The sequence below is a fragment of the Physeter macrocephalus genome, chromosome 5 (assembly GCF_002837175.3).
Source record: "Physeter macrocephalus isolate SW-GA chromosome 5, ASM283717v5, whole genome shotgun sequence".
Lineage (NCBI taxonomy): Eukaryota > Metazoa > Chordata > Mammalia > Artiodactyla > Physeteridae > Physeter > Physeter macrocephalus.
Genome location: NC_041218.1, coordinates 57030010 through 57043470, shown reverse-complemented (window position 1 = coordinate 57043470; position 13461 = coordinate 57030010). Strand labels below are relative to the sequence as shown.

General features: G+C 38.3%; 1 protein-coding gene across 20 annotated transcripts in view; it reads left to right on the top strand.

The window, feature by feature from the left end:
• Window positions 1–13461, top strand: part of MTERF1 (mitochondrial transcription termination factor 1) — a 571641-nt gene that overhangs the window by 69418 nt on the left and 488762 nt on the right. For 17 of the 20 annotated variants that reach the window (XR_008617408.1, XR_003679875.2, XR_003679882.2 and 14 more), the window contains one exon: window positions 5111–5165. The exons of 2 other annotated variants lie outside the window; for them this stretch is intronic. The gene's annotated coding sequence lies outside the window, so the exon portion shown is untranslated. Of the gene's footprint in view, window positions 1–5110; window positions 5166–9814; window positions 10321–13461 lie in introns of those variants that run through there. One more of the 20 variants, XR_003679884.2, reaches the window with a different exon arrangement.

The following is a 13461-nucleotide window of genomic DNA, read 5'->3' as shown; positions in this document are numbered from 1 at the left end:
CTGAGAAATCAGCTGTTAACCTTATGGGAGTTCCCTTGTATGTTACTTGTCATTTTTCCCTTGCTGCTTTCAGTAATTTTTCTTTGTCTTTAATTTTTGCCAACTTGATTACTATGTGTCTCGGCATTTTTCTCCTTGGGTTTATCCTGTACGGGACTCTCTGCGCTTCCTGAACTTGGGTGGCTATTTCCTTTCCCATGTTAGGGAAATTTTCGACTATAATCCCTTCAAATATTTTCTCGGCTCCTTTCTCTCTCTCTTCTCCTTCTGGGGCCCCTATAATGCGAATGTTGTTGCGTTTAATGTTGTCTCAGTGGTCTCTTAGGCTGTCTTCATTTCTTTTCATTCTTTTTTCTTTATTCTGTTCTGCAGCAGTGAATTCCACCATTCTGTCTTCCAGGTCACTTATCTGTTCTTCTGCGTCAGTTATCTGCTATTGATTCCTTCTAGTGTATTTTTCATTTCAGTTATTGTATTGTTCATCTCTGTCTGTTTGTTCTTTAATTCTTCTAGGTCTTTGTTAAACATTTCTTGCACCTTTTCAATCTTTGCCTCCGTTCTTTTTCCAAGGTTCTGGATGATCTTCACTATCATTATTCTGGATTCTTATTCTGGAAGGTTTCCTATCTCTACTTCATTTAGTTGTTTTTCTGGGCTGTTAACCTGTTCCTTCATCTGGCACATAGCCCTCTGCCTTTTCATCTTGTCTATCTTTCTGTGAATGTGGTTTTTGTTCCACAGGCTGCAGGATTGTAGTTCTTCTTGCTTCTGCTGTCTGCCCTCCTGCTAAGCTATTTTAAAGAGAGGATTTTTTATTTTAAAAAATAACTTCAAAGAAGGACCTATGGCCTCCATTGGTAACACATTAAAATATTTAATTACTCTTTCTGCCAGGATTTAGGTTCATATGTTCTGTTATAGCCAAGTTAAAGTTGTTATGGGTTTAGATGAACTAGCCTGACACACTCCTCTGGAGTGTAGACATTCTTCTATGTGAGTATTACAGTTAGGTATTTACCTTCAGGAGACCATAATTCCTTTATCCTTAATTTTTATACTCTTTAATCATCTTGATTGCTTTCCTCTAATCCCTTCGATGTTCCCTGAATACTGAAAATATGAGCTTGGTTTATTTTATTTTATTTCATTTCATTTCATTTTTTATGAGCTTGGTTCTTGTTGATGATTATCTCTGGGTCAGTCTTCTCATTTTGGGCACTGCAGGAAATGTGAAAACATTGAAGCAGTTTTCAACTTTTTTCCCTTGCAAAATATGTGATGGATGGGTAATGTTCACATGTAACAATATTAAAATGGATGTTTCAGCCAAGATCCAAAGATATAATTAATGCTGTGCTCTAAAGGAGGAGGTGATTCCTATGCAGGATTTCCAAAGGAGTAAAATGAGAACAGGTTACATGATTCTTAAATCTCTCACCCCCATAAAGATCATGAAAAAGTTGAGAGAGTAGAAATTGTTTCAGGGTTTCTTTGGAGAGCATTGTGGTGAGTCCCATCTCCAAGGAGGCAGGTTGGGAGTGTGCTTTCTTCCTCATCTCAGATCAGGAGAGAGGAGAGTTAACAGATGGCATGGAGAACTTGATATGTGTCCCCTGTGGTTAAGGGAACATAGTGGACTAGTGTAGGGTGATTACATGGAAAATCTAAAAGGCAGAGACTAGCCTTCAGGTGCTCTAATTGCAGGAATAAAGGAGAGGTGGCTGTGTTGGTTGACCTCTCTTTCCATTGTATGTTGGGCAAAGAATACTGAGAATATTTGCCACGGACCAGATATGGGGTGTGCGAGGGAAAACTGGCCTAGAGTCTGGGGCTCAAAGTGTTATCAGGGGCTATTTCTCCTTTCTCCATTTCTCAGGGTAGTTTTTTATTTGTTCAGTCTATTCTCAGATCGGCCCTCTCTTTGTAATTACAAGAGGGATGTCAGAAGTTCCTGGGTAAATCCCTTCTAGCTTCAAAACCAGTGCAATAGAGCAAGAGTCTTTATCCCACTCTTCTTAGTATAAGGCCTGAGATGTGCTTCTACTAGACTGGCTTATGTCACATACTTGGCCATGAACAATAGCCAGGTTGACTTTGGGTCGAGTTGTATATTTCAGTCATGGAGCTGGGAAGACTGTCCCATTCAGCACTCCAGGCTGAGAGTGGGGAAGGGATCGATCCCCAAATGAATTTTAGGGTCATTCCACATAAAGGGGGAGTATAGATGCCAGGTCGACCAGCTATAAATGTTCTGCACACCTAGCATTTTTTGCAGTTGTTATACCTTTCTCCTTTTCTTAATTTGTGTTTGTGTGTGTGTGTGTGTGTATGTGTGTTTAGAGTAAAGAAAAGAAAAAAATTTAGGCCTGTAGTGGGCAGTGAAATCTTTTTCAAGATTAAATGTGAGGTCAGCTCTTGAAAAAGTGAGATGAGAATGTTTCTGATGAGAATTTGGAGCATTTAGTGGACTTACAGGAAAGCTGAGATGTTAGGAAAGTGCATGGTTCTATACTTGGAAAATTTACAGCAAGATTTTATTGTAAATCATTGTGAATGAGATGAATGGACATTTAAGGCTCACATTGTCCCCAATATTTTCATGTTAACAAAAAGCCTACAAAGATAGTGCTTAATATGTGCTATATCCTTGAGCAAAAATAGTTCTCCCTATAAATTAAGTCCTCTAATAATATTCTTTCATAGTCCTCTGTATTTTCTTTCATAGTAGGAACACAATTTTCTACTATACATATTGGTGGGATTATTTATGTTTCACACTAGACTGTAAATTCCATAGAGGCAAGAGTCATGTCCATTTTGCTTACCATTGGATCACCAGCATTTTGCAGAGTATCTGGCACCTGGTAGATATTCAGTAAATGTTTGCTGTATGTATGATTGAATAAAGACTGTCCCCTTAGACCCACAGCATGACTCGGGAAAAGAAGCACATGTTGCTCTGGGGGAGGAGGACCTGCTTGCCTCACCAGCCAGTTTGCCTGCCAGATGACTCACATATCTGATGTGGGTCAGGTTGGCTGTCTGTTATTCAAAGCATTTACTATAATTCTGTGTCAGGAGTCTGCTTTCAAAATATGGTATGTGGAGAAAATAACACAGCCTGGTGTGTAATAGATATTTGTAAATGAGAGACATCCTAAAGAAGGGGAATTTATTTATAAGATTAATAATCTGGACCCTTTGGGTGGTGATAAATAAAAGTTACATTTACATACTGATACCAACCCAGATTCTTGTACTCTTTAATCAATAGAAATTGATAAGAGGCTAGCCGAAGAATTCAGGCAAGGCTTTATTAGGGCTTGTGCTGTAGCACGAGGGAATGAAAACAAGAAGCAGATTCTCTTGCTTGCTCCCTGAGGTAGGGGCAAGCTGGTTCTTTAAATGGGGTGAGGGTAGGGGCAGATCCATGGGTCAGGGTGGAGGGGTGGCTTAGGTGGTCTGCCCACCCCTTTGGTGGTGCTGTGTGCAGGGATCATGCACAGTACCCTGCTTTTGCTCCCAGCACCTCAGAAGTGGCAGTTTGTTTTTGGCCTTTTTATATCTTATTGTTCATAATTTGCCCCAACTGTGCATGCAGTTATTTTTAGTCCCTTGTTGTTTCTTTGTATTCTGTTGCTTGAGGAGATTTCCAGGTGCAAGAACTGCAGCAAATGGTCCCAGGTCCCAGGGCCCAGCCTATCTCAATACTACCTACATTTTTGTGTTTTGATTTTAAAAAATCCATCTTATGTAATAAGTATATTGTAAACTCTTTCCCTCAGGTAACATAATTTTCATAATCATCATTTAATGGCTATGTAATATTTCAGTATGTAGATTGTCCATAAGACAATTAATCATGCTTCTATTGCTGAACACTTAGTTGATTCTAATTTTTCCAATGCTGTAAATAACACAGGGAGCAACAGCTCTGTGCATATAGTTTTTACCATCCCTTGTGTATTTTTCTAGGAAGGTTTCCCTAGGGTATTATTCCAGATTGCTGGCTTAGGGAATGAGGAATTAAATTGATTTTTTTTTTAACAGGGGGTGTGTTTTCAAATATTTGAAGCTTAGTCTGTACTCTGTCCACTGAGGGTCCCGCTGCAGGTGAAGTCCCAGAGCAGAATTCTCTGTGCTATCAAGTCCCAGCCTGGGTACCTATTTCAAAGCAATGAAGAGTCTTTGCCAATATAAGGAAACAAAATCAGAGAGTCATTCTGTTTTGTCTACTTTTTAAAAATTTCCATTTCATTTTTCAATCCCAAAATGTATTTTGGGATTTGTGTTTTTTTAATATAAACATTATTTTAAAAACAATTTTATATTTACAGAAAAATTATGAAGATACTAAACAAAGTTTCCATATATCCCACACCCAGTTTGCGTGATTATTAGCATCTTACATTAGTATGATACATTTGTTGTAACTAATGAACCAATATTGGTATATTATTATTAGATTTGTGTACTTATATTTATTTTTCAAAATTGAAATTCTAAAGGCTTTTAGTGCAATAAAGCAGCACTCAAATAAGCCTAAAGTTAAAGAAATGGAAAGAGAAAGGAAAAAAGGAAGACTATGATCATAGTCACAGATGCTTCTTGAGAAGACCAGGAAAGTTGTCCTTACCCTTATTTCTACTTAAAAGAATCAGTGTGGAGGATAACATACAAGATGCAGAATTTGGAAGCATTCTATTTTTAGGAATACCTGTTAGAAATTGCTTATTATATTTTTCCCTGTTATTGCTGAGAACTGACTAGTATGTTTTCCAAAATATGTTGTTCTTTTCTTCTTATATTTTTGTTCTAATTCTGCTAAGAGTCTTGATTTTCAGTAAATTAATTTTGAATTAAAAATATTTTAAAATAACTTGTCTTAATCCTTTTTTTCCCTGCCATAATCTTTAGAAGTTATTGCCAAACTGACTTGCAATCCTTCTTGGGTTGCCCTTTTCTACCTCATAACTAGTTTCCTAATCACCTCTCCTGGGAGCAATCTACTGGCTGAGGGATACTGTTTAGGACTGCTGTCCTAAAAGAATTGAGAAGATGAAGGTCGCCTTTTTTAACTTTTCCTTTTTTTCTTCTTTGGTTTCTTCAGTTCCCAAGTGTGGTCTGTGGTCTCTATGATGGACCCCAGTGATCCCTGCCTCCAGGTATTCATGGCCTTATGAATTTCCCTCCCCTTAAGTAACTTGCTTCTAAATAATAGAATATGGCAATGTTGAGGGGATGTTGTTTCTGTAATTAAGCTATAAAAGATTGCGACTTCCTGGGAGACTTTCTCTCTCTTGCCAGATTTGATGAAATAAATTGCAGTGGTGAAGAGGCCCACAGCGCAAGGAGCTGAGGGTTGCCTCTGGTCAACAGTCAGTGAGTAATTGAGGCCCTCAGTACAGGAACATTTATTTCTGCCAATAACCATGTAAATGAGCTTGAAATTGAATCCTTCCCCCACTGAACCTTCAGTTGAGACCCCAGCCCTAACCAACGTCTTGGTTACAGCCACATGAGAGATCATGAAGCAGAGGACCTAGCTAACCTATGTCTGGATTTCTGACCCACAGAAACTATGTTGTTTTAAGCTGCTAAATTTTGGGCCAATTTTTTACACAGTAATAGATAACTAGCATACCAAGGTTTCCTCCACTCCAAAGAATGTGATGAGTCACAAACAAGTCACTCTTGAATATGTATTTCTCAAGGTAGTAGGAATGACACATAGTTATAAAAACTCAGGCACCATGACCCCTGAATAGAAGAGATAATTTTAGGTCCTACTTAAAACATTAAGACATCTCAGAGGTGATCTGGTTATTGTTTCTCCAGTATTATGCAGAAAAAAGAACTATTGAATTTTCCTCTAAAATTGGTTTTACTCCCAACCTTCTTTATTTTTTGAAAGATCCCCTGGCACTCAGCTGATAAGCCTGGAAGATCAGAAATTTAGGAGTCAGCCTTGATTCCCTCCTCTTGTACCTCCACCTAAATAACAAATCACCACCAGGTCTATTAATTCTGTCTCTAAAATATGCCTTAAATCTGTCTACCTTTTTCCATTGCCACCACACTGGTCTAATTTGCCTTATTTCTCACTTGAAACTGCTACCAAGTGAGAGCAGTTTGTGGTAGGCAGTATAATGCTTCTCCTCCTATCTCCCCAAAGATGTGCATGTTTTAATTCCCAGAATCTGTGAATATGTTACCATACAGAGCAAAAGGGACTTTGCCAGTATAATTAAGGGTACAGATCTTCATATGTCTAGACTATCCTGGATTATCTGGGTGGGCCCAACCTAATCACATGTGTCCTTAAAAGCAAAGAATATTTCTTGGCTGAGTCAGAGAGATGGAATGGAAGAAAATGGAGGAGAGATTTGAAAAATGAGAAAGACTCAACCCACTATTGCTGACTTTGAAGACAGAGGAAGGAGGCCACAAACCAAGGAATGTGGGTATCTTCTAGAAGCTGAGAATGGTCTGAGCTTACAGGGGCAAGAAAAACAGGGAACTCAGCCCTACAACCATAGGGAACTGAATTCTGCCAACAACCTGAATGAGCAAGAAATTGTTTCTCCCCTAGAGCCTCCAGAAAAGAATGCAGTCCTGCTGATTTTAGCTCAATGAGACACATGTCAGACATCAGGCCTACAGAACTGTAGGATAGTAAATTTGTTTTGTTTCACCCGCTAAGTTTGTGATAATTTATTATAGCAGTGATTGAAAACTAATACAGCTTCCTTTAATTCTTCCTAAGCATTCTCCTGGCTTTTAAAACTGTTCTTCACAGATAGCTAGAGTGACCTTTAAAAAAAAACTAAATGTTGTCAGGTGACTTCCTAGTTTAAACTTCTTCCCATTGTGCTTAGAATGAAACCCAAGCTCTTTTCTGTGGCCCAGAAGCCCTGCATGACCTGGCCCCTACCAGTCTCTCCAGTCCCTCCTGAAGTCACTCCTCCTCTTCCGCCTCACTGGCCTTTCAATTCTCTGAACTCGTTAAGCATTTTCACGCCCTGGGGTTTTCACAGATGCTCATATTTTGCCTGGAATGTCTTCCTCTGCTCTTCACATGCAGTCTCATTCTCATCCTTCAAATATCATCTTAAATGATACTAATAATATTTAATGATATTAGAGAGGCCAAAGTGGCTTTTTCTCACTATCCCATCTAAAAACGCCCAACTTGTCATTATTTTATATTTAAAAAACTATTTCCTTCATAGTACTTTTCTTAATATAAATCATATGTTTGTTTACTTCTTGCTTATTTATTGTCTATCTTCTCAACTAAACTCTAGACTCTGAGGGAAACAGGGACGATGTTTATTTTTGTATCCCCAGTACCCAGTGTACTGTCTGGCATATAGTAGATGCTCAATAAATAGTTTTTTGAGTAAATAAATGGATATTACTTCCATGGGATGTTTGTAGACATTTTTTCAGGGAATGGTTTTAGAGTCAAATAGGTGTGGGAAATTCAAAATTAAACACAGTTAAACAGATTTCTTTACTGCCGAACTTTCCTGAGGCTTTACTTTGCAAGCAGAGTATCCATTGCTAATGGGTCATGAGTCTCTACATGGGAGCAACTGTTTGTAGTTTTTCTCCTATTTATTTGACCTGGTCTGAGGGAGGAGCATCTCTTAGGACAGGTATTCTGTGATATGTAATTTGGCAAATGCCAATGTATTTCAATATCCTTACTTTGTAGACAGGGAAACTGTGACCCAGGAAGATTCACTGACTTGTCTAGGTTTATTCTGTGAGGTTTTGTAGGAGCCAGGTCTTTCATGAAAGTCTAAATATTTAAGAATGTCTACAGCATCTTTAAATGATTAGCTGAACCAATAGGGAAAGTTATGTTTAGAGTGAAAATTATAGACGAGAGTTTAGAGTAGACTATATCAAGAAATTTGGCCTCCTTTGGAAATTGCCGTTTTTGATAAAAATACCACAACAGAGAAAAAGTTATTCAGAGCCCATAATTTAAAATTTAAAAATGCTACCACACCCCTTAACCCATGCCCAGATCAAAACAAAAAGTCATACAATTTAGTTTGCCCTAGCTGCCTGGGATAGAAAGAAATCAGGCATGAGGCATAAGGGAAAGTCTGGCTTTTATTTACTTACCTGATTGCTATGTTCTTGTGGAAATTTTTGTGTGGGAATTCTGAGAGTAGAATCCATATGTTCACTCTCAACATAGGGAATCAGTTGAGTGTTTAAGTACCTGGCTTTGGAATCCTACAGCTGTGGGTTAGAGACCCTCCTCTATCCGTTACCACCTGTCACATTTAGTACATTATACCAAACCACTCCAAGCCTCTATTTTCTCATCTGCAAATAAGAGTAATATTAATCCCATCTCATAGCATTGTGAAGATGAGATGATGCATGTAATGAGCTCAGCACATTGCCTGACACCAACAAACACTTGTAAATGTGAGTGTGAGTATTTTTAGGAGGAAGGAGTTTGATGCCATTGATGAGTGTTTGTGGGATTTTTGAAAATACTGAGATAAGTTTCAAGGGATAAGTTTCAAGGGATCTCCTTGTAAGACTGCTGAATTTGTAAACCATGGCTTCTGCCTTGGTACTGAAAAATACCAGGTAAGAAAGAACAGAGTCCACATATAGTTTCCATCTAGTTCACTTCTTAATCACTTAGGATTTTGTCTGTAGATCTGGAGTAAGATTGTCTGATCTAATGCAGCATAAACACACACTGGCCATGATTTAATGACAAGCAGCATAGTTAACACCTTGTATTACTAAGGGGTTTACATGGTATGGTTGGCAAAACAGCCATTAGTTTGATCTTTTGAGATTTTTCAACTTTGATTTTCAGCTTTGCTAGGGCAGATATAGAGTGCCTTTACCAGGACTAGAGTAGTCTTCTTCCTAAGGCGTGGTGTTTCTAGGATCTGTCAAATGCTCAGAGTGTTTAGTGAGGTCTCTCTACTTTGGCAGATTGAAACTTGGACATTTCCAAATCTTGGGGAAACTGTGGTAGTTGTTTGGCCCATAGCTCCCTATAGTTGTTCTTTCCCTGGCTTTGTGGAGTCTTGTTCTGTGCATCTGTTGCCTAGTATTCAGCCAAAGTCTCAAGGGGGACCCTGTGCAGAATTCTGGAACACCTATTATCCTTTTATAGCACTTTTCTCAACTTGGAATTGTGTATTTGTACAAACAAATTACACAGCCCCTTTCTCTCTAGTACCGTGCCCCATGAATTCCAGCTGCCTCAGTGGCCCTGAATTCTGATCTGTTTCCTCCCACCCCACACTGAGATCTGTAAAGTACTTCCAGGCTCACCTTGTTCATTTCCCTTCTTTCAGGGATCAGATTTTGCTTGTTGTCCAACATCTGAAAACAATTATTTCATATGTCTTGTCAAGTTTAATAATTTTAAGAGGAAAAGTTTCTCTGTTGTGGCCAGAAGTGGAAGTCCTTTTCCATTTTTAGTCCTCATTACTTTACCATAGGGTCTCTGCCTTGAAGAATCCCACCTCAGTACTGTAGTGGTGAGGGATTTGCTTTTACACCATACGCTCTTGCCAGGTTTCTCTTATGACTAAGGGTCTGAGCAGGACAGATGGTGGTATGGATCAGAGAATCGGTCTATCATCAGTGAACAGAACAAAATTAACTCATCAGTAACTGAAGGAGTACGTGTAGCTGTGTGCTTGATATATTTAAGATTCCAGATCATACAGATGATAGCATGGTGGCCTATGTGATGGGTTCATTTCTGAACTCTTTTCTTTCTTTTTTTTTTTAATATTTATTTATTTGGCTGCTCCAGGTCTTAGTTGCGGCACGCAGCATCTTCGTCGCAACGTGTGGGATCTTTTAGTCATGACATTTGGGATCTAGTTCCCTGACCAGGGATTGAACCTGGGCCCCCTGCATTGGGAGCATGGAGTCTTAACCACTGGACCACCAGGAAAGTCCCTGAACTTTTTTCTAATAAACCTTTATTTAAAACAACTTATTGGGACTCCCCTGATGGCACAGTGGTTAAGAATCCATCTGCCAATGCAGGGGACACGGGTTCGAGTCCTGGTCCAGGAAGATCCCACATGCCGCGGAGCAACTAAACCCGCGCACCACAACGACTGAGCCTGTGCTCTAGAGCTCATGAGCCACACCTACTGAGCCCATGTGCCACAGCTATTGAAGCCTGCGTGCCTAGAGCCTGTGCTCCACAAGAGAAGCCACCGCAACAAGAAGCTTGCGCACCGCAATGAAAAGTAGCCCCCACTCGCTGCAACTAGAGAAAGCCCGTGCACAGCAACGAAGACCCAACACAGCCAAAAATAAATAAAATAAATAAATAAATTTTTAAAAATGAAAAATAAAACAACTTATTGGTTGTTTATATTGGTTATATTTCTTGTAATTGGAATCTGTGCTTATTTCCATGCTCTTAAGCTAGAAAGACTTGAATATATTAGAAAAGGACAGGGTTTTCCTATGAGCAAAGAACCTTCAAGACACAGGGTCATACAAGAACCCTTATTTTCTTTAGTCATCATAAGCACATTAATTATAATGAAATAAGGTAATAATATATTTCTATGCCAATTTCTTCATATAATTTGGGTGAGAAGTAATCACATGTTGGTATCTTTCATAAAGAAGTATCAACAAGAACGGGCTCTTTCTTCCCATAATATGACTAGGTGAAGGGAAATGCAATAAAATATGATTTAAAGGGCCCAGAGGCTTTCAGTCATCTTTTTGCTTAATATACGAGATAACATAAAAATTGAAAAAAATTCAAGAAAAATAATTAGTTTGTTTTTCTTCTTGGTAGGTAGTAGGGACCCACTGGTGAGATGTTCATTAGTAAGTTTTTGCTACAAAGAATGTTTGCTGGCATCAGTGTAGAATGTTTATCTTTGCTTGCAAATAGTATTACCTGTATCATTAATAATGAGGAGAACACAAAAGGAAAATTCCTAAATTTAAATTTGCTCATTTATTGCAGTTCCATGTTTCAAGTGTCTAATGCCTATTAATTCAGATGCCATGATTTTTTCTCCTCCATGATCATTTTGACTTGGATAACTTTGGAAAAGCATTTGAAATAAGATAAAACATCTTTGTTTTATGATTGGTCGGTGGATATACTGACTGTAGCCTTCTTTAGGGCCTTGAACTTTGAGAATTTCCTGTCCATTTGTAACTTCAAATAATCTTTAAAAAACAAACTACTTTGATGTTTGTCTTTTCATTCTTTTGAGCATGTAACTTTATTATGCTAATTGTCTATATGATAATATTGTACAATCATCTAATGAAGACGATGGAGTAGTTGATATTATCCTGCTTTTACAGAGGAGAAATCAGAAGTATGGAAGGATTTTGTGATTTGTCCATTGTCACCCACGGACAATTAAGTGTCCTGGCCAGAAATGGGACTAAAGACTAGTGTCTAGTAGAATGAGCACTGGTTGAATAGGAGGAGAGGACTTAACTGTGATTCTATCCCTGTCCTCAATTTAGGCTAATTCCTTTTCTGAGCCTTACTTTCCTCATTTGTAAAATACTGGGGTAGAATAGGTAAGCTCCCAGGTTTCCCCAGCTCTGAAATTTTATGGTCATTTGACTCCCTTTGGCTTTTCTCCCAGAGTGCATTGCTTCCTTTAGCTTTTATCTGTATATACTTGGATTATGTTTGATTTGCATTTTTCCACTTCTGCCTGTGCCCCACTGATATATTATTTTGCCTTTAAGTAGTTTTTCTAAAGAGGTTTAAAGAAAAAAAACCCCACATTTAGCCACCTAACATGCATTTACTCTGTGATTTAGAAACAGTCTGGTTGAGTTTCTCATTGCTCTTTTAATATTTTACTATTGTAGTATATAGTACTTTTATTACAAATTTACCTATGCTTATGTAGTTCAACTAAAGTATGGAAAAATCCATCACTATATTTTCAGATAAGTTCACCTTCAAGTCCCTAAATACTCACCATTGTTTTCATTACTAATCGCTTTTGTGATCTTGGGTCTCATACTAGCCTTATTATAATGTAACAAGGGAAGGTTATCAATAACTTACCTTCCTCAGAAAGATAAGGTGATAGAAGAGAAAACTAAATAATGGTTATTTCCATGATTGTTTTATACTCCTGAACTTAAGGACATTAAGGCTGAAGCATTTCAAGATAAAATATGTGCTTCAAAATCTTCAAAATATTTAAAAATATAACTTCAAAATGAAGAAATGCAAAGACTATTGGATTTCAACTAGGTTATGAAATGCATACCAAAGTTTGGCCTTTTTGGAGCCCACTTCCGGACTTTTCTGTGACTGATAAGTCTATAATTTGCTATTAAAATGTTGTGATTTCAGTTTCAGACAGTTGAGCTGTAAATTGCTGAGATCCGGGATAAATGGCCAATTATATTAGAACAAATGTCTATAGTTTTATTTGGGGAGGGGGAGAGTTCACTGTACTACTTACTTAGAGCGATTATTTCAAATTTTCCTCCAGAAGAAAAAGTCCATGCCATATTTGTGGAAATGGTTAAGTGACCACAGGAACGAAGAATTCAGGGATGATTTAGTGCAGATCATCTTGCAGGCTTCCCGGCATATGCATTTTAAACAGTACTATGTTGTCTCCAAGTTTGCCAAACTGTAATCTGTGAGCAATTGAGGCAAAATCAAAATCAGAAACCTAGGGGAGTAATATTGTTTTGGAATTGTCAAGCAAAAGACCTTGGTTTGGGTTGTTACGTCTGGAGCCAAAATGTCACATGTGGCATACATCATTTGAAGTTTATTATTTTAACCTTAGGCCTCCTTGTTGAAAATTTATGCTATTCAGGGCCTTGCATCCCAGTATAAGCACTTCTATTCTATTGTACGTGAGTCTGTGCCAGCTACATGGTGAGCATGGTGAAACCATAGCTTGGATGGCTGGAAGGCCCCCTCCATGGTTCCACCCTTTTACTGGAGTTGCCAAACCCAACAGGTTCGAGAGGGTGCTAAAAAATTAAGGCATGGCACCAGGTAATTGAAACCATTCCCTACACATCTGGAAAAAAACCCAATGTAGTCACACACTGCTGAAAAAGAAATCATCCCATGCTATTGCCAGGAGTTGCAGGAAAGTAAAAGTGGTGTCATTTTACGTTTACAGAAGCATTTAGCATTTTCACCAACAGACTCAAAGGCTTGTGGTTACAAAGTGTGAAATTCTTATTAAAATTCCTCAAGAAATCAACAGAACACATATCTAGCAATTGTTCCAAGACTTCATTTCCTTCCATTTGTACATTGTAGCAATGATGCCACTGATCCATTCTATTCTCTATAACAAACAAACCTCTCCCATTCATTTATTGATTTGTCCTAGTCAGGAAAATTTTGATTCATCATTCAAGGTAAGTTCACCATCAATGCCATGGCCTCCTTCGTGCTGGCATGAGGCAAAT